Source organism: Canis lupus, chromosome 10 (assembly GCF_048164855.1).
Source record: "Canis lupus baileyi chromosome 10, mCanLup2.hap1, whole genome shotgun sequence".
In the NCBI taxonomy this organism is placed as follows: domain Eukaryota; kingdom Metazoa; phylum Chordata; class Mammalia; order Carnivora; family Canidae; genus Canis; species Canis lupus.
The window spans coordinates 48,505,555-48,532,669 of record NC_132847.1 but is presented as its reverse complement, the minus strand read 5'-3'; the positions used below and the strand labels follow the sequence as shown (position 1 = coordinate 48,532,669).

General features: G+C 36.1%; 1 protein-coding gene and 1 long non-coding RNA gene across 11 annotated transcripts in view; one reads left to right on the top strand and one right to left on the bottom strand.

The window, feature by feature from the left end:
* LINGO2 (leucine rich repeat and Ig domain containing 2) overlaps window positions 1-27,115 on the top strand; it is a 1,123,953-nt gene that overhangs the window by 224,521 nt on the left and 872,317 nt on the right. The gene's annotated exons all lie outside the window — the stretch shown is intronic.
* Window positions 15,392-26,285, bottom strand: LOC140640952 (uncharacterized). Its single transcript, XR_012037546.1, has 3 exons — window positions 26,220-26,285; window positions 23,159-23,241; window positions 15,392-15,498 (listed from the first exon to the last, which is right to left on the bottom strand). It is a non-coding gene; the product is annotated as an uncharacterized lncRNA (long non-coding RNA).

Sequence of the window (27,115 nt, the reverse complement as noted above, 5' to 3'; positions counted from 1 at the left end):
ATGAGACCATAATAATGAATCTTGAGTAGAGCTTCAGGTCCTGGCCCTGCTTAGAAACATTCAAAGTAAACTTTAAAAAAAATATATCAGGCTACCCAAATACAGACGCCATGAAGTGGACTTTTTGATTTCTGATAACTAGATAATAGTGTTCAAATCCACACAACTGTAAGATTTTCTTCATTGTCCTTTGCCTTTATTCAACCCCTCATCTGGTTTATCCTCATTTGCATAGAGGACAAAACTAAATTTTATTTCTTCACATTTGTCTCCTTTATTTTAGAGAACATTTTAAATTTATAGTATTTCCATAGTAGCGTTAGTGTCCTATGGATGCAGTGTTCTCTCAGCTCCATAATGTAGTCTTGAGTTATTCTTTAGTTACATTTCTGCTACAGAGAATGCTCCCTACGTGCTCCCTACAACCACTGGTTGTATCGACAGTCAAGAACCCTGCCTGAGATCCCTTGGCTCTTTATCTTGCCCCTGAATACTGTAGTTTGTGTGCCTTCTTACTAGCAGAGTGCATGCTTAATATGTGCCTCATACTTAAAATATCTCATGGTTGGTTGTGTACTACTACTATGGTGGTATATTATTATTCTGTATCACTCCCTTGATGCTTCTTCTATTTTTGATCATACTTGCTGGTACTTTCAACTCCATGTTCTACATACAGTATCTCATTTAATTCCCTTAAACCACTGAGGTATTGGTAGAATGACTGTACTTTAGTTATTCACTTGGCAAACATTTACTTAGCTCTTCTTTCATGCATTATGTTTCAGGCCAAGTGAAGGAGAAGTCAGTTGCTCACTCTCTAAGAGGAAAGATCAATAAAATTAGTAAAAAAAAAAAAAAAAAAAGCCCCCACAAAAACAAACAAACAAACAAAAACCAAAATACTTTGTAAGTGTAGTAGTATAAGATTTAAGTCTTAGGGGTAGAGAGCAGGGCAGAAAATTGCTCAGTATTACTGGAGGAAGAAGAAGGGGTGAACGTAAAAAAAAAAATGTTTCATGGAAATTCTACTTCATTTGGATGTAGAAGTATGAGGCAACAGTCTCAGACAGATTAAATAATGTATTCCAGGATGGCACAGCTAGTTAATGGCAGAAGAAGGACAAGGATCCATACTCAGGTATTCTGAAGTGCTAGCCCATAGGATCAGCATTCTTGCTGCAGAGTTCTTTGAATTTTGGCTATTTTTGTAATTGAATGCTATCCACAAGTTGGTACCCCACCCCCATCCCCCATCACTATTCCCCTTGCTTCTCAGCACTTGCTTCTCAGTTATAGTTATACTATAACTTATGTGGCAGAGATGATATACAAATTCAGATGTTTTTCAAGGAAACAACTTCCAAATCTTGAGCTTCCATATGGACTCTTTCCTAAAAGTGGTCCAAATGAGATTCCACTTCTGGTCTGCCAGTTCTGCTTTCCACCACCCCTTCACAAATGCTCCTCTTTCACTTTGCAAAACAAAGGCAAGCTTCTCACTCTTGGCATTACCTCCCAGGCTATACCCTCCTGGGAATAAACACCTCAATGATAATCAGCCAAGGGAAGATCCAAGAATAGACTGTAGCCTCCAGAGGGACAGTTCCAGGAAAGCAAAAGTAAGTAGTAAAGGGAACAAATAAAGGAGGAACACCTGATTTCTTTCAGGTGGCAAAACTTTGTCAATGTTATTGTCTTAACCTACCTGTTGTCTGCCACTTGATCAGCCTTCTTGGTCAGCCTTCTTGATCTACCTTACCTTCTTTCAGACTCCCTCTTGAAGATGGAAGTTTTAAATAGTTATAAACCCAAAGTTTTAAGGTTTTAAGGAATATATATTTATAGCATATATCAAGTATATAATAGCCCAAAAATTACATGCTCTAGAACTATACAAACATATGCTAAAGTTGTGTTTGATGTCAACTTTACAAATGTGTGTTTATGTGTGTGTGTGTGTGTGTGTGTGTGTGTGTTTTCAAAATTATTTCAAGGAAAATACATTTGAAGACCTCCTCCCAAGTATAGTTGCTTTTTGTGGCAGCTGCTGAGGGAGGGTAGGAGGAGACATATCCCCAAGTCTTCATCACTCTCTACCTCTAAGCATTTTAAGGCTTTTTCTTGATATTCTAGGATATTTGCCTTTTGGATAATTCAAACATTAGTATCAACTCTTAGAAGATAAATATCACCCAAGTGTTTTACAATGCTATTATTCTGTTGATTTACCTTCATTTTTTTTTCATTGAAGAAATTAATAGGTATTACATAGGTCACTAATTTATCTGAGTTTTAAAATGTGATGCATATAAGAGGTTTCAGGACCTATGTATCAGGTGAGTGAATAAATAAGTGAAATAAATGAGTTTATCCTACTGTAAAAAAGCAATATAAGAGGTTTAGATTTTTCTTGAGAACATGCGAGCAATTATACTATCATATGTATAAGTATTTGTCTAATTTTGAAGATTTACTTTCTGATTTAGTGAACTTTAACTTGACTGGGCTTATCACACAGTATTAGATAATTTAACTGCATAGTATCATTATCATGTAAATGCCAAGGAGGTACTTGTTGTATTGTCATTATATATTGCTCGGAGCTATATCACACAATCATTGAGAAAGGAATACGAGGAGAGCCTGTTACTTCTCAATTTTGAAGAATGACAGTAAAATTGTGATTGCAGCATAATTAAATCTGTATATCTAGATGCTAATAAATTCCCTGCTGTCTTAGAATTCAAAAGAAGTGTCAGGCCTCTCAGCCCTCTCTGGCATTGGTCACAATCTTTTTTTTTTTTTTTTTTAATAGCTTTTGCAGCTAATGACTAGCCTGAAAATTTTCAAGAGAATTTTGCCACTTTATATCCCATATTAAACTCCACTACTAAATCAGCTTATTTCCCTTCAGCTGTATTTTTTTTTTTCACTTTCTTTTCTCCTCCCACCCTCTCCCTCTTTCTCTTATATGTGGAGAGGAAGAGTGGTGGTAATTTGGGGTGAAGATGTAGATAGGAGTGTTCCTTTTAGGATGCATTAGTCAATTTTCTTCTTTTCAGGGACATTTAAAGCAGGAAGTGCATAAATAAAATTAATTGCATAACTCTCTAGACACCTGTCAAAATTTTGACATGTGCAGTCCCTATAATTGGCATTGTATATTCAAAGTAAGTTTTGCAAACAGCAGGAGCACAGGCTGCATTGAGAACTGCCTGTTAAATAGAGGCAATCTGCAGTAATGGAGGGTCTGTCAGCAATCCTTCATAGTTATAGCAGTCACTGGCCAGAGTTTTACAAACCGCCTTCCTTATTCCTGTTTCTTGCACATGTACACATACAAAGTTTTAGGGCCTGTTTTATGATTTCATTAGCCACTGCAATCTTGTTAAATGTCATGGCATATAACCAAAATAAAACAACTGTTAGATAAGATAATACTAGCTTCAATGACAAACAAACCCTAAGATATTTAATAGCTTAAGCACAATAGAATCTTATTTCTTAGTCATTTAAGTAAAAAATAAGGTGGCTGGTACATGATCAACTCTTATTTAAGTAGATATTCAAAGATCTGGGCCCTTCTGTCTTGTGGCTTGCTGTTTTCAAAATATGACTTTCAAAATCACCATATTTTGTTTCATTTAGCTGGTAGAAGGGGAAAAGACATAAAGAAAACACACAGGGATTTTTTTTGTGGACCAGTCTCAGAAGTGGTGGATCAAGCTTTTACTCAGGTTCCATTAGCCAGAACTCACCAATACAGTGGAGACTGTGAAAAATAGTCTACTTACGTATTTAGGAAGGACAAAACATAGTTTGGGCATATAGCTAACCAGAATCATGTAAGATTTTGAAACTGCAGTCATCAGTAATTGTATAGAGTGGAAGAAGATGACCAAAGGTATAGGCAGACACAAAGGAATGAAGAAATTATAAAATGTAACACAGTATTTCATTAATGATTTTTATAATCCTTATTGATTTACTTATGCAGAATGAAGAATGTTGACTTTTATAAACTGTTGACAGCTAAAACACAGGCACAAAGAATGCTGGGCCCCATTAATAAAGCTTAATTCTTAAAATGACTAAAGTAGAAGTTGGTCTATTTATTATTCTATTTCTGAATCTAGATGGGTTGTAGAGGACTGCAGGTCTTAATAAAGATAAATACCAGCTTTTAGCTCAGAATTCAAAAAGGTAGGGATAGAAATGTACTGCAGTCATTCATTCATTATCCAACACACATTTATTAAGTATCTTCAATATACCGGGTACTGTATTTAGCCTTGAAGATAGAGAAATTAATAAGATAGAAACTTTGCTCTCAAGAACTCACATGTGAGTGAGAGAAGCAAACCTATAAACTAATAACTACTTATGTTACCACAGTAACAATTCTATGAAGGTATCGTTGGGGAAGTAATTACCTTTGCCTAAAGATATCAGGGAAGACTATGTAAAGGAGATACCATTTATCTGGGGTTGAAAGTATGGGTCTTTTCAGGCAGAGAAGAGACCTTTAGAGAACATTAAACCCATAGTCAATTATATGAAAAAGCAATGCAGCCCAGGGGAATGAAGGAACATGGCATAAGCAGTAGTGGGAAGTCCTTTTGCATGTCTGGAAAATAGAGGCTTTATAATAGGATGTTGGTGTCTGGGGAAGCCAGTTTGTGAAAAATGACATCAACCTCCATGGCAAATGGAGTAGTTGGTCTTTGAGAGAGGTCCCAGCAAAGGGAAGAGTGAATGACTATTTCTTCACTCTCAGCATCTTAGAGTCTAGCCTTCTAACTGCAGGCCATAAGGCACTCCTCCTTACTCACTGCATGGTCACTCTTTCTGCACCACATGTGTTCCCAGGCAACTGTGAAAGGAATATACAGCTACATAGATGAAATTTGTTGAAATTAGATAAGTAAAGGAAAATAATGAAAAAAATAGTTTGTTGACTTTAAATATAAGTTGGCCTTAAATAAATATGACAGATCACAGTGTCCTGCTATTAAACAATCCCTATTTGGTGGTTTAATTTCTTCCTGAGATCTGTGATGGGTTAAGACTTTGGGGGCTGTTGGGATGGAATGAATGTATTGTGCTCCAGAAGGATATGAATTTTAGGGGCTAGAAAACAGAATGTTATGGACTGAACACATTCCTTCCAAATTCATAAGTTGAAGCTCTAATTCTCAATGTGACCATATATACAGATAGATCCTTAAGGAAGTGACTAAGGTTAATGGAAGTCACAAGGATAGGGTCCTAATCCAAATAGGAATGGTGTTCTTAAAAGAAGAGACACCAGGAGTATGTATCCACAAAGAAATGCTATGTGAGGACACAGGGAGAAAAGGTGCCAGTCTGTAAGCTAGGAAAACAAGCTCTTATCAGAAACCAAATCTGTCAGAACCTTGGTCTTGGATTTCTAGCCTCCAGAACTATAAGAAAATGAATTTCTATTAAGCCACCTCAACTCTGGTATTTTGTTACAGCAGCCCCAGCTGACCAATACAATGTGTTTAAATATAACTGATTAGTTATGTGATAATAATAAAAATAGTATTATTTTTTAAAGATTTCATTTATTTATTCATGAGAGACAGAGAGAGAGAGAGAGGCAGAGACAGAAGCAGAGGGAGAAGCAGAGGGAGAAGCAGGCTCCATGCAGGGAGCCCGATGCAGGACTCGATCCCGGGTCTCCAGGATCATGCCCTGGGCCGAAGGCAGGTGCCAAACCACTGAGCCATCCAGGGATTCCCTATTAGTAGTATTGTTAACCATATATCAAGCCCTATATATACATTATCTCACTAATACACTCAAAAAGCCTTGATGATAGTTATTGTTATCACTATTTTATAGAAAAAGTAGTTCAGGCCAAATAGGAAAGTCCCTGTATTCCCACGCAGTGGAGAGCTCATTGATTTTCCACAATAATATAGCTCCATTTCACCATCTGCAAAGGGCTTAACTTCTCTAAGCTTCAGTCTCATCATTCATTAAGTGATAATGATATGTATGCTGCCCTCTTCAGAGGATTATTTGCCTGGTTTAAATAAAATGACAAGCAAACACATTATATGCACTCAAGTTATGAATATCCTCATCAGCGTCACTATCATATTTTTGTGACTTATTTTGTCCACTCAAATCACTGACTTTTCACAAGACTTGTCTCAAGACATCACAACACCATTGTCAAAGTACCTTCCTTCAGAATTCTCACATATAGCTTTTGTTCTGACTGCTGACTTGTCATTAGAAAAAGGGTATGAACTTAAGGCTTTAATGTAAGCATTCTTTTCAGGTGGTGAAAGAAGATTAGTTTCCTAATGATTTCACTGAATTTCTACCCCTGAAGGATATTAATAGAAATATTGTGTAAACTTATTTGTATTGAATAAAGGACTGAACCATGAAAGAAATTTATTGGTCTTAATATTAATTTTATTCATGTTGAGTTCATACCTTTTTCTGCTTTGCTATCTATCTTTGTAGAACAAAATACTTATTTTGTCTAATAGGATTCTATTTTTGTACATTTTAATTAGCTACTAGAATGTAGTACTTTGTTGTTTTTCTAATAAAGTCTACCAGTGTCTCTTTTCCTTATAAAACTATAGCTTTTTTTGAACTTTATTTTAACAGAAGTTTTTCTAACCAGAGTCAAAGATTTCGATTTCTGGTGAACAACTTTATTATAAAGTAATCAGATAAGCTTAACAACCAGAAACAACTTTTAAAGATGTTAAAACTAATGAAGATTAAAGCTCACACACACACACCTTATAATTAACCCCATTATGCATCCAGAACACATATTTCTTGGTCAAGTTGGTTTAGATATAGCTGCTGATTGTTTTTTACCAAATGAATGTGAACAGAATCCTCACTATGCATATTTTGATCCTCATCATTAATATTAAGAATTTAAGCATTCCTACTTTGTATGTAAACATAACAAAAAAATTCCAAGTGTTTGTATACATCAAGCCTTATCATATATCGTTATTTAACTTTTATGCTGCTTCTTCCTCACTATCTCATTCTAAATCTCTTTCTATATCTTAACTGTAGGAGAGCCACAAAATGTAATAAGAAAAAAAAATAGGTCAAATAACAGAGTAATGCACTATGAGCACTTTTTAGCACATAATGGTTTGACAGTTCTGTTTGAGATCACTAGTAAGGATTAAAAAAAATCATGCTGTTATCCCATCTGAATGTCTTCATAATTGTAAAGGTATTGAGAAATTTGAAAAATGAAAATCCTTTATCATGATTAAGGTGTTAATCCCTTCCTTAACATCAGTTGCTGAAAATATCTCCTAGGAATTTGTAGGTCACAAATACATACATATCCTCTTTTGTATTTTTTGTATTTAATTTGAGAAAAAAAAGTATTTTAAAATAAAAGCTCAAGACCAGTATTGATGATATCATTCTTTGGGATTTTGACATAGTTTCTCTTAAAGTAAGAATTATAAAGCAATGTTATTATTCTTTAGCAAAATCAAAACCAGTATCAAACCTCAGATCTCAGAAAACAGAGAACATTCTACTTTAAATGGACAGCATTGTTATCATGATGGATTTATTTAGCAGACAATAGCTCTATTACTGAGACAATCTGAATTAATCTGAAATTGAATCACCCCTTGTAGAACTGGGGAAATTGAAGCAATTTTAGATTAAGACATATAAATATCATGCTGTAAAGTTTAAATTGAATTCAAAATAAATTGAACTCTTTCTTGTTTTACTTTTATTGTTTTACCTTTTTATCCTTTTCTTTGTTTCAAAGAACAAAGCTAACAGGAAGTTTTTTAAATGTATAAAAGTGTATGTACAGTGCAATACCAAATATAAATATCTAGAATAAAATATACCTGAATTTTTTTTAGCAATTGAAAGTATTCCTTTCTCCTTTAACACAGAAAGTTTCATTTTTATCATACTCAGCATGAATTTGTTTACAGCTTGTGACAGAATGGAAAAGACATAAGCCCTTGACATCAAAGTTATTAGTCAACTTGTCAGTCAAAGTCAATTAAAGAAGATGCACAAAAATAGGCATTTATCTGATGGACCTTCCTAGCTCATATTAGTCATTTAGAGGCTCTTTCTGAGAGACTCATTAGCTTGTCTATTTGCAAATGATTGCCACTATCTGGGCATACTGCCTTTTGGTTCTTTTTTTGCTGAAGGATAATGTTCTCTTGAAAGACAGCCATGTTGATCAGCATAAAGCAATGTAATAGGAGTTGAAAGTCATGTGCGGACCAAAAATGATTCAAAGAGAAATAAAACGTTTCAGTAACCAAGGTTAGTGACTTATTAAACAGCATTTTCACATAGCTAAATGTATCTTTTCTCCCCAAATTTTCACAATCCTGTCAGTCTTCCTCTTTCCTTTCCCCAGGATATTTCTATATCTTCATAAAATCATTGGTGCCTGCCTATATAAGCAGAAAGAGTTTGGAATTTCCAGAAGAAGAAAGAGAAGTAAGTTAAGGCCCCCAGCTATTTTCTGTGATCTATGCCCTATTTGTCCAAGGATACTTCTTGCAGAGCTTCCTAGGAGATGTCAGAATTAAAAACAACAACAGCAACAAAAAACACCACAAACAAACAAAAACTTTAGTAAAGATTTTAAGGGAACAAAAGCAATGCAAAAATTAACAGTTTCAACCAGGCAAGGAAGTACCCTCACTGTATCAGAGACAATAAATCAGTGTTAAATCTCCCAGTATGGTCTCAAGTCAGAAAGGCCCTGCATTCATTCCTAACTTGAGATTACCAACTCAAGACCCCATCCAGTTTATACTGGCTCTGACAGCCTGCTCATAGCCCCTTCTTCTTTGCCATCTGTTTGTTACTTTTCTTCATTATATTGTTAAAGTCCACACCCTAAGAAGAGTACAAACTTCATTAACATGAGGTAGGATGCCTGTATAGGCTTATTTTCTAACTAGGACTGAGCAGCTTATGCTCACCTTTTCATGTGATGACTAAATCCCCTTTTCTGAATATTCATCCTAACCCTAAATCAAAAGAACCCATTCACTTCTTCTCTGAGAGTCAGAGCTTTAGAAGCTTCTCCCTGCGATTGCCTATTTGCTTCAAATAAAGTTTCCTTTGTGTGACAACTCTACCTTGTGTAGTCTTGATCTGTAACTCACCAGTGAACTCACATTAGTTGAGTTACACCTGTGGACCTACTCTATAGCCCATCAGATTTCTTTCATATATATGGACATGTCTTCTCCTGCTCATATCTTCCCAATGTCTGAACACAGAAGGAATAAATTTGTTAACACAAGAAATATGCTTGGAAATAGCTATGCATGAATTAGTAAAGAGTTCTTATGTGGAGTAAATGAGAGTTAAGAAGTATCTAGGTGGTACATTCATGAAGCTTTGTTGTTGTTTTTTAAAGATTTTATTCATTTATTCATGAGATACAGAGACCAGCAGGGGGAGAAGCAGGCTCCATGCAGGGAGCCTAATGTGGGACTCGATCCCAGAACTCCAGGATCACGCCCTGAGCTCAAGGCAGATGCTTAACCACTGAGCAACCCCAGAATCTCAATTCATGAAGCTTTGTAACAAGATGTTGTCAGGAGGGAGAAGTAAGAGACCAGAATAAGTCCTTGGTTCTTGACTTAGAGTAAATGCTGTGTTAGAGAAAGGTTGCATTTGAGAGGTTGTTGGCTTAGTTGGAGAAAGGTTGCATTTGAGAAGTTTGTTAGACAATTAGAGGAAATATTTTGGGACTCAGGAAGTTTGAAGAGAGGTAAAGATTTGAAAGTCATTGGATTTTTCTGAGTATTAAATGAGATAATGTCTGTAACATGCATGGCACAGTATCTTAAGTACAGTAAGTGCTCAATAAGTGGTAGTCATTGTTCCTGGAGACAAAATGGAGAATGTGGATATTTGGATTACTATAGAATAGAAGTTGTTTTCTAGAACTAAGTCAGATGGACAAAGGTTATAGAGAAAAAGAATGATTATAATGATGGGCCCCAGGGACTACCCTACATCAGAAATTAAGGGAAAAATGTAGCACCTGGATGGTTCAGTCAGTTAAGTGTCTGATTTTTTATTTCAGCTCAGGTCATCACAGGTTTCTGAGATTCAGCCCTGCATTGGGCTCTGTGCTGGGCGTGGAGCCTGCTTAAGATTCTCTCTCCTTTTGCCCCTCCCCTACTTTCAAAAAGAAAAAAAAAAAAAAACTAACTGAAAGGAAAAAAAAGACTGTAGGAACAAGGAGTATATGTTCATAAGTATATCTTGAATATGACTCATTCTTGCTCAATGAAAATTAGATTGCAAGGCGTTCCTCCTACCTTTTATTTTTTTAAAGCACCTATTCGATTTATATTTGCCTCATTTATCAGTTTTACCTCAACATAAAAACATTTTACATTTGAAATCATTGACTGATATACCATATTTGATAATCAGTTAAATTCTAGCCCTGTGTTTTTCCTGAACCTAACTTGGAGCCAAACAATTAGAAAACCAATTTTACACTATGCTATGCCTCCAAAAGGGTTCTCATTTTTCTTTGCTTCACCATATGAACCTGTGGCCACAGACAGAACATGAGGTGGTTAAGCACAGGCATGTGAAGTGCAGCCCCAGATCATAGCAAAACACATTTATTAGAAGGAAGCCAGGACAACAGGTCTCTCCTTGCACTGCAAATCTGTGTGATGGCAATGAGAACTCAGTAGCAGGCAAAATGGATCATACCTGCCCAGATGGAGACAGAAATGCTCATGGAGGTGTTGTAAAACACGCTTCTAAACAGCAAAGAGACACTGAGCTGTCTGCAGGGAAATGAAAAAGAACAGCAAATTAAGCATGGCATGGTTATTCACTGTTTTATATTAGTGTCTCTAACTCCGATAAATGCTGCTTAGGGTTTTCACATGCTCAAAACTGTCATTTAATCTGGAATGATGTCGTTACATATTTGAGAGTCATTTTGAAAACTTACTAAAAAGGATCTGACATCCATACCATAGTGTATATGTCTAGGGATGTGGTGGCAGTTTATTTGCCACTGCAAGTTTAATCTAAATCACCAAATATCTAATTTATCATGAAAAATGAAGTTCCGGGAGGGTTTTTTTCTCTTCCTCAATGTTATTAAACAATTTGAGTTCTGCCAGAAGAGGGAATGGCTCATGTGGAAAATATTTAATTGCCTACATTCATATGACAGAAGTGTTCTGAATCTAAAACAACATATAATGAAAAGCAGTGGAATAATGTTGCCAAGAAACCTCTTCTCACAGGTGAGTGAAGAATCCCTAAATGCTTCTAGAAGAGCGCTCAGCTAGTGGTCAGAGAGAGGGAAGCCTGGCCCTAAATCTTCCACTAATTAACCTCAGGAACTTAAAATCCCTCCCTCGCTTCCCTCCTCCATCATTTCTGTGTACTGGCTTCATGTTAGTTACTGGGATATAAGATAAAAGTTACTTCTACTTTGAAAAAGGGTTGGGGAAGATTGGCTGGGGGTCACATCACGTCCTTTGCAGTTCTCCTCTTCCATGATTTTCAATGGTTTCTTATGATTTTTCTGCTGTTCAAAATCTTATCACATGGTCAATATCATTCTTTTATTTGATTACTTACAGAAAAGGGGTCTTGAATGCAAGGTCACATAGCTGACTTGCAAGAGTTACTTATATATTCAATAAATATTTACTGAGTACTACTTTGTGCCCAGCATTGTGCTGGGGGACCAATAAGCACTGAATGAGATGGGGTTGCAGAGTAGGACCACACAGCCCTTTCCTAGGAATTCAAGTGAGAGTTTCAAGTTTCAGGAGAGTTGAGGTCTGTGTTTGATGGCTGAGCACACATTAGGCAGAGTTAAGAAATGACAGGCAGGGGAGGATGGGGCTCTGGTGCATAAGAGGTAAGTGAAGGACATTCAAGACAGTGAAGCCATGTGCTATTGGGAATGCAAATTGTGTTTGTCAGCTTGCCAGTCATTGGACATCCCTGCAGCACAAAGGAAAGAGGGACTGAGCAAAGATAGACCTTGAAGTTGATGCAGAGAAGTTCAGGAAGAGCCAGTCAGAGCAGTGTGGAATTTATCTTGAGGACAAGGAAGAGTTTCAGTGTGCATGATCAGATTTGCATTTAGAATAATAATTAATTTAAAAGCAACTGTCTTCTGAGAAAGGTATTAAGAGGGTGAGGTGGAGATCAGACATTTATAAATTCACTCCTTCTGAGCAAGTTAACCTTGTGTTTTAGGTATGTATCTTAGTCTCAATCTCAGGAAAGCCAAAATTTACTTTTTATAGCTCATACAATTGGTATTCTTATATTTGTATGTCTATAGTCTGGAAAAAATATTAACTGAAGTCATTGGTAGAGTTTGAATTTTTCCCCAGTGCTTCAGTGTTGGGCCACAGTCCCCAGATTTATAGCACACCATGATGTCACAGGCAGAAGATATGTGGACAGTAATCATTTGTTTATCCAGATATTGAAATCTCCTCCTTGCAGTTCCTGCAGGTTCGGCAGTCAGACTTGTTGACTGGGGCTGGTTGCTGAGGTCCTGTGTCAAGGGCTTCCAGTCCCTTGTCATTCTTCTGCAGAGCTGCTACACCTGATGACAGTGAGTGGCTACCTGTGCTCAGTCCTCTTACCACACCTCTCCTCTCTTCAGCCAGCCTGAGGCTAACTTTTTCATCCTGAATGTTTATTCCACTCTGCTTTTTCTATCCTTCCTATCCTTCTTCTTCTATCCTTCCAAATATCAGCAGACATTTTCAGTTCTCCTAAGCATTCAGGCTATTGATAAACAAAAGCCAGAAAGAATTAACTGGACCTGTGCTTTTCCACATGGCATGTACCTCCTCAGAGACCATGAGCTACAAGTGCTGATAGCCCACCTGAATTGTGATAAAAGTAAAGGAAGGGAAACAGAGAGGAAGAAAAACCCAAATGAAACAGAGTACGTATTTCAAAGCTTCACCTGCTTTTCACACTGTTTCCTGCCTTGCTTTCTCAATTGCATCTGTTTAATTTCTCAATTTAGTCCCCATTTTTATTTATTTATCTAATTCTTAATAAAAATAAGAGCTCTTATTTATTTAATAAGAGCTCTCCTCTGTGCAGACCACTGCACTGGCCTCTTCATGTGCTGCATCAATTTGCTGGTCTTCTCTCCCCACCACAAGCTATGCCCAAGACCCCATCCCCAGGCCTGCAGAAGTTCACTTGAACATCAGGCCTACAGGGCAGGTTACACTGTATAGAACTCACTGCTCGCCCAAGCTTTCTTAATTTCTTCATTGTTCAGTGAGAAGATTGTACTGTGTTGTATCAAACGTGCTCTCTAATTTTGAAAATGTTAGGGTTCTTGGGGCACCTGAGTGGCTTAGTGGTTGAGCATCTGCCTTTGGCTCAGGGCGTGATTCCGGGGTCTGGGATCGAGTCCCACATCAGGCTCCTTGCAGGAAGCCTGCTTTTCCTTCTGCCTATGTCTCTGCCTCTCTGTGTCTCTCGTGAGTAAATAAATAAATAATATTTTTAAAAATGTTAGGATTCTAGGACTCTCTTTTTAATTATTTCCCCACTGACACTAGAGACTATTTTCTCCTGCCTACTCCATTTATTGTGTCCTGGCAAGTGTGAGAATCTAGACGTGTAAATTTCTCCATTCACACCCTCATTTGGCAGAGAGATGTGCTCAATGTCTGAGTGGAGGCCTGAGTGGGAGCCTCTAAAACTACATGGTGAGAAGTTCTATGGGATTGTTGCTGCTATAGCTCATTTACTTTATGAATCAAATAAGCCTTTGCAACCCATCTGAAGTTTAGCTGAAACATGGCTTTCTATGGAGAAATGAGTCTGTGTTCTGAATCACCACACTACATCTAGAACTGCCTATATTTAAGATTCTCTGAACATTTCTGTGGATTTAATAATCATCCCACCTGTGTTCCCTGCCAGGAATGAGAACTCTATTATTTTTGCAGCTACTGAATATGTTTTATTTCTTTTCCTTTTCCAGTGGAACGTCCAATAAAGTCGATCAGTTTTACAGTGTAGAGTGTTACTTTTTGAGAACAAGATAGCAAGATCCACAAAAAAAAGCTTTCACACCCTTTGGTTTAGCACTCTCATTTCTAAAAACCTATCCTAAGAAAATAATTCCAATATAGGAAAAGCTGTATTTATCAAGAAGTTTATTAAAACATGTTTATTAAAATAACAAATAAAAGACCATAACTTTGTTAGCAATTTCCCAAAATAAGATAATAGGGTAATGGTCAAATAAAATATGGCCCTTACTTAATGATATATTGTGAAATCATAACAATAATGCTTTAGAAAACAATGATACCATGTAAGGTCTGAAGTTACATTCATGATATGAAACAGTTAAATTTTAATTTTAAAAACACAGTTAAAAAATAAACTGATGGGTCCCTTTAAGGTAATGAGATTATTAGGTTTTCCTCTGTATTTCTAGATATTTCTGTATTATATTTATAATTAAATAAAAATATTGTTAAAAATATTATAATCAACCAATATTCACAAAATATTGAAATAACAGAACTGATTTCTTTGACTGGAGAGGACATTTGGGGATAAGCAATTATAGAGAAGTATCACAGAAATGTTCAATCCTTATTTGATGTGCCTATTCCTATCATTGCTAAAGTAGTGAATCAATAAACAAACATAAGGTAATAAGTCACTAAGGCTATGGTTTTATAAGTTTTGTCATTGATTAAAATAGGGGTGATTGAGGGACACCTGGGTGGCTCAGTGGTTGAGCATCTGCCTTTTTGGCTCAGAGTGATCCAGGTCTGGGGATCAAGTCCCGCATCAGGCTACCTGCAGGGAGCCTGCTTCTCTGTCTGCCTGTGTCTCTGCCTCTCTCTCTGTGTCTCTCATGAATAAATAAATAAATAAATTTTAAAAATAGGAGTGATTGTAACAAATCCATTAGTACTAAGATTTTAGTACCAATTATTGCTATTACTATTAATAGTAATACTATTATATTATTTAGAAATTAATAGTAACAACTGAATAGGTATAAAGATAGGTCTATTTTCCTTTCAGACAAATAATAAAATAATATTAATAACCATTTAAAATTAGCAGAAGTGGGGGATCCCTGGGTGGCTCAGCAGTTTAGTGCCTGCCTTCCGCCAACAGTGTAATCCTAAAGTCCTGGGATTGAGTCCCACGTCAGGCTCCCTGCATGGAGCCTGCTTCTCTCTCTGCCTCTCTCTCTCTGTGTCTCTCATGAATAAATAAATGAAATTTTTTAAAAAATAAAAAAAATAAAAATAAAATTAGCAGAAGTAGATTTATTCAGTGAGAATATTACCTTTCCTTCTGTACATGAGAGTGTCCGTGGGTGTGTGTACCATTGGAGATATCTTGTAATAGTTAGCCATACATAAGGGTTTGATATAATAAGGCATCTGTGAAGTCCTATAAGACAGCAAATACTCTTTTCAAGTAAGAAATTTAACACACATTTTCTCAAATTACAGTTCTGTGGCTTCTGAACTAAGAGATCTGGGATAAGTCACTGGATCTGCCTGAGTCTCAAGTTCTTACAAAATTAGAGTAAGGATACCCTACTCTCTATTGCAAGAACTAAATGAGATAATAACTATTTCCTGGCGAGAAGTAATTCTGTGATAGTTAACTTATCTCTTGAAAAGGCAGCAGAGCATGTTGGTTGAAAGCACAAATGCTGGAGCAAACTTGGCTCTGAAACCCACCTCTGTCACTTATGAGCTATGTGCCCTTAGGCAGATGACTTAATGGCAGTGTACCATTTCCTCCTCTGTGAATATGAACATGTGATAATATGAGCACTGTCCTCATAGAGTTGTTAAAATTAAATAAATACACCCATATAAAGTACCTATGGCAGTTCCCAGGACTAAGCAAGTACTCAGCAGTTGTGTATTCTTATCAATATTCTATAGGTGAGATAAGGTAAAGAGAACCAGTATTTATCAAATATATTATACATGAACTATTATTTTAAACCCTCTGTTTATATCATCTCAATAACCCTCACTGCAATCCTGAGAGGTGAGAATTTCTTTCACTATTTTGCAGACCAGGAAATAGAGTCAAAGAAAACTCTAGTATAATCAAGCACCTGTCCAATTGTTGAAGTCCTTCTCTATCCCGTTTCTCTTGTTGTTAGATTGGTTCTCCTCCTAAAGGTAGATACTGTGTGAGTTAGTTGATTTATTTACCATGTTTTCACAGTCTATTTCATGAGACATGCTAGATTTCATTGGAAAAATCTTTGGTTTTATGCCCTTGTGTGATGTGTATTTACAATATCCAAACACCTGAAAGCCCATGAAAAGGCACAGAAAGGAAGGGTGGATTTATTAATGACAAGCCAAATCTATGTAGAGCACTGCTACCTGCTCAAATGCTAAATGAAATAATTTAAATAATTTGTTTCTCTATTTTGAGGGGCATTATGTGCGAGGTGCAGTTCTTGTGCTGAAGATACGAGGCAAGCCAAAAGGAATGATCTATCCTTCAATAAATTTACAGTCCATTTTTAGAGACAGATATTTAAAAAACTAAATGGAAATATAGATGTATAAGTTGTGATATTTGCTATAAGAAGAAAAATCAGGTACAATAGGAAAAAACATCTCTGTGAACTGAGGGTAATAAAATTTTGATAGGAGTAGAGGAAGGTTTCTCTGTGGAGGTGACGTTTAAATTGAAACCTAAGGGGTGAAGGGAAGGCAGCCCCGAGAAGGTGCAGGGAAGTAAAAGTAAAAAAGATGTCTCTGTTACCTGGACAATTAGAATAACAGAGAAATACAATTCGGTGGAGTTATATTTTGGCTGAAGTTGGAGCAAGTAGAAATCACATGTAGTCTAAATTACTCTTAGAAATTTGTTAAATAGCCTGAGTAGAATACTATATATAGTTATTGCACAGTAATTGTTATGCCTATTAAGACTGGGTCTAAATGCATGTATCCCATCATTCAAATCATCATGTCTTTAAAACAAATAACAAATGCCTATATCCTTGTGACAGGGTGAAAAATTCTAAACTTTTCTCTTTTGCTTATAGGGTTTACTCCACTGCATTTTAGGATTATTTTAGGGGCACATGTGTGGTTCAGTTGATTAAGCATCCAGCTCTTGATTTTGATTTAGGTCATGATCTCAGGGTTGTGAGATCGAGCCCCGTGTTGGGCTCCTTGCTGAACATGGTGTCTGCTTGAGATCCTCTCTTCCTGCTTCCCTGCCCACTATTACTCAGGCACATGTATGTGCTCTCCCTTTCTCAAAAAAGACAAAAAAAAAAAAAGAAAGAAAGAAAGGAAGAAAGAAAGAAAGAAGAAAGAAAGAAAGAAAGAAAGAAAGAAAGAAAGAAAGAAAGAAAGAAAGAAGAAAGAAAGAAAAGAAAGAAAGAAAGAAAGAAAGAAGAAAGAAAGGAAGAAAGAAAGAAAGAAAGAAAGAAAGAAAGAAAGAAAGAAAGAAAGAAAGAGAGAGAAAGAAAGAAAAAGAAAGGGAAAATATTATCTTAGGGCAATGGCTGTTAAATGCCAGTGTGCTTAAACTTCTCTGTAGTTGTTCTGATCTATGAACAAAATGGTTTCTTTTAAGGATGCCCAGGTAGAAGGTTGGACACTATGAAGCCTTCCTCATTTCACTGTGCTTTTAAGCTCTCCATTTCTGTTCAGGAGTTAGGCTCCTTGCCCAGCTGTTTTTCTCTGAACTCAACCTCTCTGTCTAGCATAAGTACAGTGCTTAGAATGAAGGAGTTTTGTGTTCTTTAGCTGTACTTGTAGAGACAAGCCACCAAAGCTTCTGTTGATGACCCTAATTTGTTTTATTTCTAAACTGACTTTAGAAAAATTGTCCTCATAAAGTTCAGAGATCTCAAGATCACTCTCAGTTTCTATAATTCTCCAGAAAGACTCAGAAATCATTAAAAGCTACAATACTTAGGGTTGTGGCTTATTACAGCAAAAGGATACAGATTAAAATATGCCAAGAAAAGAGATATGTGGAGTAGAGTCCAGGAGAGTTCCAAATGTGACGCTTCTAGGGGTCCTTTCCCCAAAGAGTCACAGATAACAGTAGTTTTTCTGACAGTGATATGTGACAGTACACAGGGTAACTCATAGTTTCAACCAGGAAAACTCACTTGAATCTTGGCATCCATAGTTTTTGTTGGGGCTTGGTCACATAGACATGGTTGACTACCTTCATGCCCAAACTTTATTCTCCAGCTCCTCTAGATATCAAGCTGATACCAAAGGACCCAAAACTCTCATTATAAATCACACCATTAAATTCTGTCATCTGGCCAAAGCCCCCACATAAACAGAGACTATATCTTCTTAGGAAGGACATTCTAAGGATTCCAAGATCACCTCCTAGGAGCCAAGATCAAAGATAAGACCTCTCTTTGGATAAGGCTAATTATTTATTACACAGTCCTGTTCCAATATTTCAGATACCTAAAACATTTATATACAGCACAGTAATAATGGACTTTCTTAACATAATCTTGATAAAAGAAAAAGGAACATAAATCTAATGATATGATGACAGGGAAATGATAGTCATATCCCTCCAAGCTTCTATAGTTAGGATATTCCTAACTGATAGAATTGCCTATCATGCTGAACTGTAAACCGGTTGTTTTTGTTCTCTGATAGGAAAAATAATCATCTAATAAGAGTAGTGAGTTGCACAAAGGGCAGAGGTGAGAAAAAGTTTGAGGAACTGAAGAAAAGCTACGATAGTGAGAGCACACTCTCACTATTTAAACAATCAATTAACACATAGTTTCTATGCTGCCTCTATTATATACTATATTATTACAATAAAATAACTAGAGAAAAATGCTGTTAAGAAAATCATATGAAAAATACATTTAAAGCACACTACTGTGAAATATCTGCATGTAGGTGGACCCTTGGAGTTCACACCTGTGTTGTTCAAGGGTTGACTGTAACACTCTACTGTGTGCTTCTTTAAAAATATCTTTTTTTCTAGGCTCAGTGTGATTCTTTGAGTCATTGATAGTCCCTACCGTTTTTTCTCCAACTCTTTCACACTTCTTATTTCCTCTACAGAACTGGCTTATTTGAACTTGCCAGGTAAATGGTTATTTGTTTCTCTTTTCTTTCAAATGCTATTTGGTCACTCACTAGTTAATATTTGGCCCATTTTAGAGACTAGCTCTGAGGTTTCTTTGGTTCTGCCCAGAAGTCATCTGGTTGCTTTTACAACTGGACCAAGTTTTTCCCTTTGGTACCTCCTTCATTAGTAATTGTTAGTTGATAGCTCCTGAGTGGGAAGTTGCTTTCTTATACCGTCTGTATTCAGTTGTCCCGTGAGTGGCCTATTCCCATCCCATTGTATGCCAAGCAATTCATTTCCTTTTTCCTTCCAGGATTCACTCTTGTAGCATGCCAAACCAAGTCCCAAACAGATGTCTCACTTTTTCAGATGCTAGGCAAAGTATTTTTGGCTGATTGGTTTTTAGTGGCCCTCAGGGGCTAAATGATTTTTTTTCTCTTATTTATTTTTAAAGCTTCTGAACATAAATTTGTTTGGTGAGAGATCCAGATTAGTAATCAAGAAACTAATGTGACTCCAAAAACCAACCAGCCATCAAAAACTTGGGTTTAAAAGCCACTAGTGAGATTCTGAGAAGTTAGATCTTTCTGTAAATAAGCTTACTTGAGCACTCATTAAGAGCTTGTGTCTCTAGGGAGCTGGATTGGTAACTTTGCAAAACTAGTTAGAGGAGTGTGATTGCCATCATCTAAGCATCTACAAGAGAAAGACTACAATGGTAGACACACTTGCAGAATGTCCAATTAACTAAATCAATATATAAATGTTCTTGAATGAATAAATATATGTCATTGTCCTCCATGTATAAAGATGTAGAAAGAATAACTCACTGGTGATTCTATATTTTCCTAGAAATTATAACTGTAGATAGACATTTAATTCCTTGGGATTAAAACAGCCCTCCAGATACATACCTCTGTATGACATCCCTATGGTTACTTCCACAGATTACCACACTGTTTTTGGCTTTAAACAACAACACACACTTAATTCTTTTAAAGTTCTGGAAGTCAGAAGTTTTTTGGGCTGAAATCAAGGTTCCAGGAGGCCTCAGCTTCCATTAGAGGCTTTAGAGGAGAATCCATTTCCTTTCCTTTCTTAGTGTATACAGCTTCATCCCTTGCTCCTGGCCCCTTCTTCCCTCTCCAGAGTCAGTTTAGGTACTTCAGTCCTTACATTGCCTTCTTCTTTGGTAGTCAAATCTTCCTCTGCCTCCCTCTAATGAGGACATTGAGAGTCCACCTGGATAGTCCAAAATAACCTCTCCATTTTGAGATCCTGAACTTAATCACATCTACAAAGTTCCTTTTGCCATGTAAGGTAAAATATTCACAGATTCCAAGGATTGAGATCTGGATATCTTTGAGGCCACTATTCAGCCTGGTATAACCTATGAACAGTCTAGAGTCTTTGCCTTACCTGTGTCTTAAAGTATGTAAAGGCTTTTACAGACTTTAAATACATACAGCAATAAAAATTCACTTGTTCATTCCTTCATTTAGTTATTCATTTTGATCCCATTTAGTGCTTTTTTTAAAATTTTATTTATTTATTCATGAGAAAAAGAGAGAGAGAGAGAGACGGACAGACAGACAGACAGACTCAGGCAGAGGGAGAAGCAGGCGCCATGCAGGGAGCCTGACGTGGGACTCAATCCTGGGTCTCCAGGATCACCCCTGGGCTGAAGATGGTGCTAAACCGCTGAGGCATCCGTGCTGCCCCCATTTAGTGCTTTAACCTCTGAGGTTATGTTGGAAATAAGTAACAGAGAGATCATTTTAATTTAGCCATGATTTACAATAAGATTATTAAGCAGCTTAATTATTTCCTGTGGTTAACTGTTCTTTGTATTTACAATGAGCATCCATTGAACCAGAAAGTAGTTTTGCTTTCTTAAAGAACCTTACTTGAACCTTGCCATCTATAAGTTTGAATTTCCTTTTGCCTTATTCATTCAATAAATTCAATCACTTGCAGAGAAGCCAGACTTCAGAATTTATCAATGAGCACAGAAAACAGGGGTGCTTTCATCTATTAGGATTCTTCCTGTTATAAGCAACATAAAAATAGTTTGCGCTAGTTAGAACAGAACAAAATAGGGTTGTACCTGCACAGGTAATTGAAACATCCAGGGTAGGACTGGTTTATCAAGTAAGGGTCAAAGCAGGAAACAGATGGAACACTCAGATTGAGAAATTTGAGAAATAGGTATTAAAGGGAATATGCAGAAAGTTGTGGGCAGGATAGAAGGAAGCCACAAGAGAGTGCGGTAGCCCAGGGACTGCAGAGCTGTTGGTAAGCCTAAAGACTGGGAGAGGGTAGATATAGGGACCTGAATATAGATCCCTGTGGAGAGGATCATCTGACAAGAGCTGGGATTTTAGTGAAGGTACACAGCAGACCTATTGCAGCACCTCAAGATAATGAAATAGCCTTACTTTCTTTGCCTTTCTTTTTCCCATCTCTTGTTCCCATTTGCAGTTGTTGCAACTGTTGTAGCTGGAGGACAGGTGGGAAGGTTGTTACACATGCAGTCTCCTGTCCTCCCACTGAGCAAGACAGAAAAGGCTGGATGTGGAGGGGTGAATGGAAGGTTTTGGCACACCAAAGCATTGCTAATTTTAGGATCTCAGGGTTAACTTTTCTCTTTCCTATCAGTCTGCTCTGCTTCCTTCTTCTGTTGTCTGTCCAGTCTGAGACAGACTCTCTCCGCACCCTGCAAGGCAATTATAGCCCTTCCTCTTTCATATATGAGAATATGAGAAATGAGAATACCTCTGTCTCTATTCATGTAGTCTTGGCCAAATCTGCAGTCATCATATGAGATGACCTATCTGTCTTTCAGTCAGTCATTGTGGCTAAGGGATTGCAAGGCTCTAATGGGCCCTGCCAGACTCCTCTAGCCTCTGAGAAGGGGTGGAATCAGCTTCATGGGGCTATATGACATGAGGGAAATGGATAGAAGGATTCACAAATAACAATCTCACATTTACATGTGAAATGTCAATGGATGCAGAGTGGCCAGTATTTTATTTTTTTCCCAGTGATTAGAAACTTTTAGGTCTAAAACGTGCTCTTTAAAAGATTAATGCATTAATCTCTTTATGACCAATACAGGGTACTATTTTTAGGTACACTTTCAAGTCTCTCAATTGTTTTCTTTACTCACATGTGCCATAAAAGTGACTTTGCTATCATAATTCCATTTTCTATTATTGCTTACACCTTTTAAATGGAATATTTAATATTGAAAATGCACACGTTTGTGTATACTTTTACATTTTCTATAACAGTGTTCACATGAAATCTTCGTGACTATCTTATAATGAAGGTACTTTAGCAATTTAGGACTGTTACCTAGAAAGAGATTAAATGACTTACACATTTCAGGAACTTGAGTAAGTTTAAGCTAAGGCTTTTCTCATAGTAGACAAATACACATGTGGAAACAATTCAGGATTTGGTTATGTGTGTGTGTGTGTGTGTGTGTTTAATGATATACCAAAGACTAGGGGCTTGAACATTTTATGATTTCATAAGGACTAACATTCTTGCTTGCAAGATATGTTCCCCACTGACCCATTACTATGTATGAAATTTCCAAAGCATTCCTTAGGAATTTCTTTGTGGTTCCTCTGTAGATATGTACATTTGAATTAAGTGAAAAAACACTAACTAGGAAAGGGTCATTATATTTTCCAGTCACTACATTTTTAACTGAACGACATGATTATTTCCTAATAAAATGTAAAACCCAGAGGGAATGTGATGTAGGCACAGACATTTTATGAAAGTTTGCAAAGCAAAGTGAGAACAAAGACATTTCCCTGCTCAAAAGAGCAAATCTGTATTACTCTTATAATTCAAATCTGAACTTCTGAACTTAATAACCATAAAGGATAGATTATGCCAGCACTCTGTAAATATGCAGCTGTATTAGGAAATCAAATTCTTTGATATCAGCTTTATCAAGTATTTTAAAAAGAGATATTCTGACCTTTAAAGGCAGTTCCTGCAACTCAGCATGTGTAGATCTGCTTTATAATGCCCATGCTTTTGAGAAATTCCACTTCTGAGAATCTATTTTAAAAGAATCATTTTAAATGAGGAAATATATATATGTATATTTGTTTGTTTATTTACTTATTTACAGTGTGATTGTTAGTCATAATGCTTTCTATAATAGTGAATTTTTTAGAACAGAACACTGGTTAGATATTACATTGCAACAATTGTCATAGTGTTTTTACTGATCTTATGTGAATCATGGGAATATGCTTCAATTTAAAAGAAGTGAGGAAAAAATAGTAATTACATTACAGTCTTATTACAACTATATAAAATACATATTTAGCTGAAGAAGTCAAAGGCTATAATACACAGTGTTAGCAGTGGTTGTGTTGGGATGCTGGAGCTATGGATGTTTTCCCTTCTTGTCTTCATTTTTAGAATTGTCTGTAATGTTCTTATACCACCAAACATAATTATAATACACTGGAAAAAATAACTTTATTTTTTTATATTCATATAATCTTTTGCAGTATATTCCTGAATAAAAGAATTCCTATGTTCCCTGCAACTTTGTATCCATTGTCTAAAAATGATTTCTAAAAAAATAAAAATAAAAATGATTTCTGATTGTAGTTGGTTTGCATAAATGATACATAGGCCTGGCTATTTGTAAACTGTTGTGTGCTTCTCTCCCAAAACTTTATCATGAACTCATGCTACTCATTCATAAACATTCACTGTGGATTGCATGCCATGTTGTATATTACGCTGCGTAATATACAAGGAGTTTGGTAATGATGATCTCTGGGATTGGCATGTAGGCTTGCCAGCTACTGAGGCAGAAAATGTAGTAAATGATAAGAAATGTGTCCCGTGATTGTTATCATCATCCTCGTACAGCTTCATGGCTGAACTCTCAAGCAGGACTGTAGGATAGGTTAAATGGGAGTAAACTAATTAGGCACGTCAGCTTCACTCATTAGTAATGGGAGGTAGTTCAGCCACTGCACATTCATGTCTGGCCATTTTCTGTGGCTCATGTATTTTGATAAATATCTTCCAGATGCCTGAGGGGAATGTCAAGTAAGCAATGTAGGAATGTCTATCTTGAAGTATTAGTTAAGTAGTTCTTAACTATTTTTCAGAGATTGAGGCTGGAGCTTCTGTAGGTGAACATATTAGAATACTGTGTATTTGTGGGGTTACTCTACACAGATCTTTGGGCATATTTTCTTCTAAGTTGTGTCTCTTAGTGGTTTTCCATGAATTCATATAGCCAGCTCATTGGGTTTTGCTTTGTGATTAATTTTTTTTAATTTTGTGGTTTTGTGATTATTATTGCTTTTGTGCTAGTTTTGATTTTGCTTTTGTTTTTCCAGAGTGATAACAAAATATACATGGAGGTGGGAGAATGGAGAAGGTGTGCAGGACCAAAGGCACAAAGATAGTTGGAGTGTTATTTTATGTAAATCGAAATACAACTTTCCTGATATATGTACTCTGATGTCTCTATTTTATGTGCATTTTAGTCTAACCTTCAAATCAATTTCTGAAAAAAAAATGGATGTAGTTTTTATTCATAAATGAACGTATGCATGTGTATATATTCATACATATATATCATACATTTTTCCTATATGATCTGTTTTCTATTGTATTTAATTTCTTATCATGTCTTTACTTCATTTAAGTCCTCATAAAGACTGCCAATTTATTTGTTTTCTCTACATTTTCTTTTAATGATTAGTGAGTTTTTATTATTTATTTATTTATTTATTTATTTATTTATTTATTTATTAGTGAGTTTTTAAAGACTCCAAGTATTAGAGTGACTCCTAGAAACCGTATGGATAAGTCTTTCATGAGTTGTAGGAATACCTCCTGTGCTATTCTTGGGAGCTGCTAATTCAGCATCTGTTTCCATATTTCGGGAGGTAAGAAACTCACTGCATCAGGTAATAAGAAACTCCCTACCCCTTCAGTAGAACATTCTCCATTGCAGAATAGTATAGTTTTATGCTATGAAACAGGATTAAACAATAAGTTTTTTTTTTATTGATAGTCTTTCAAGTACCATGACAATATTGTGTCTGTCCAAATACTATTTCTTGAGTTAAAAGTTCTCTCTCATTTCTCCCTCCCAAACATATGGCACAGGTTTCATGTCCCTCAGGACTGTTTTATGAATGGATTCACTATGGTTGGTCAATATATTCTTTAAAATATTACATGTAGATAAGAATACAGTCTTTCAGAAGTAATCTTGCAAGCACTTAGTATAAAGTAATAATTATTTGATTATTTGCTGTAAGTATTATATCTCTCTACTAATTTTGTACATTTTTTATAACAAGGTCATGCCATTAACTCATAGAGATTGTGATCAGATTTTTTTTTTTTAAACAGAACTTGCTAGTAGGGCAAGTGTACCAGTTTGAGATTACATTCAATATAACAGTGACTAAAACACAACAGAATTTTTTCTTCCATGTCATGGAAGCCTGGAGTTAGGCAACCTCAGGTTAGTATGTCATAAAGGCTCTATGATATCATCAAGGATGTAGGCTCCTTCCAGCTTTGTGCTCTACAGTCCCTAACACAGGTGTTGCATTCTGTTGCAACAGATAGCTTCTTGACACCAGATTTTCTGATCATCTAGTGTGTAATTTATCTAAATAATCTATCCTTGCTCCCTTTTGATAGTCATTTTATTTTATTTTATGAAATGTATAGAACTTATACGTGTAAAATGTTTGTGGTACACACAGATATATTTAGACCATAAAAAATTTGCTTAAAGATTAAAAAATTGGATTATAGTTATTGATTTTCTGCCTTTTTATCCATTCATGTTTTAGATAGCTATTCTCTTGCTGCAAGATATATCACAGGAAAGTAAAGTAGGCATTTGTTCTTGGCAGGTTTAACTGAAGAGCTATTTCTGGGTTTTGCTAATATTGGATTATATTTATTGGTTCATCAACTTTAAAGTTCAGTAGAAAACTGGAGTAGGTAGGTTGCTATTCTTATCTAGCTAAATTGCTCACCTTCTTTTCCTAAGACTTGGCCAGACTGAGGCCAACAGCGTGATGACCATTTCTGAGATCTTATTGGAGAAAAGTAATATTCCATGGTTATGACAGGAGGTAGCATCACATTTTGCATGAGTCCTTTTCCCCTAATGCCTTATGCCATAAATTCTAGGGAAAAGTACAATTAAAATAGAAGACGAAAGCAGAATTTACCTTGTTGGTGTAAAGCATATGAACTGCATGGCAACTCCATGAGCGAGGTCTATTCTTATTTAGCTCAAAGAGTTTAAGTAATTTAACTGCATTTATATACATACGAGAGAATATTCACAATAAAAGCTGCATCTATGTGAAGCATATGGGAGGAAAGATGAAATGACTATATGTATAGATAATCGTTTATTATATTTTGGAGCCTCTCATGGTTAGTTGGCAAAGGCATTGAAATATGCCCTTCTGTTATAATTGTTTAGTTAGAGGGTAGCTAGCTCATAATAAGACCTCCCAAATGATATTTTATGAGACCTCTGTATCCCTCAAGATAACAATAGATATTTCATGAAGTTTTAAAGTATTGCATAAATTCAAGGAAACACTACTTATTATATCTTTTCTTAATGTTAGGGCATATGTCTAGTAGTATTACCCTTTGAGTAGAAATATAGATCTAGATGAAATATTCCAGATTGTATTGCCCTCATGTTGCCAAGTTGAGAAATAGGAGACCTAAAGTATGGACATCACCAACCTTGCTCTATAAAGTACATTCTGAATAATGCATACATTAGAAAGTATCATTTTCTCTTCTTGTGATACTTAATTATTTGCTTCCAATTTTTATTATTTTCAACAACATGACATTTTATATTGCATCATGAGTATAGGATAAATATTTGAAATGCTTATTCCTA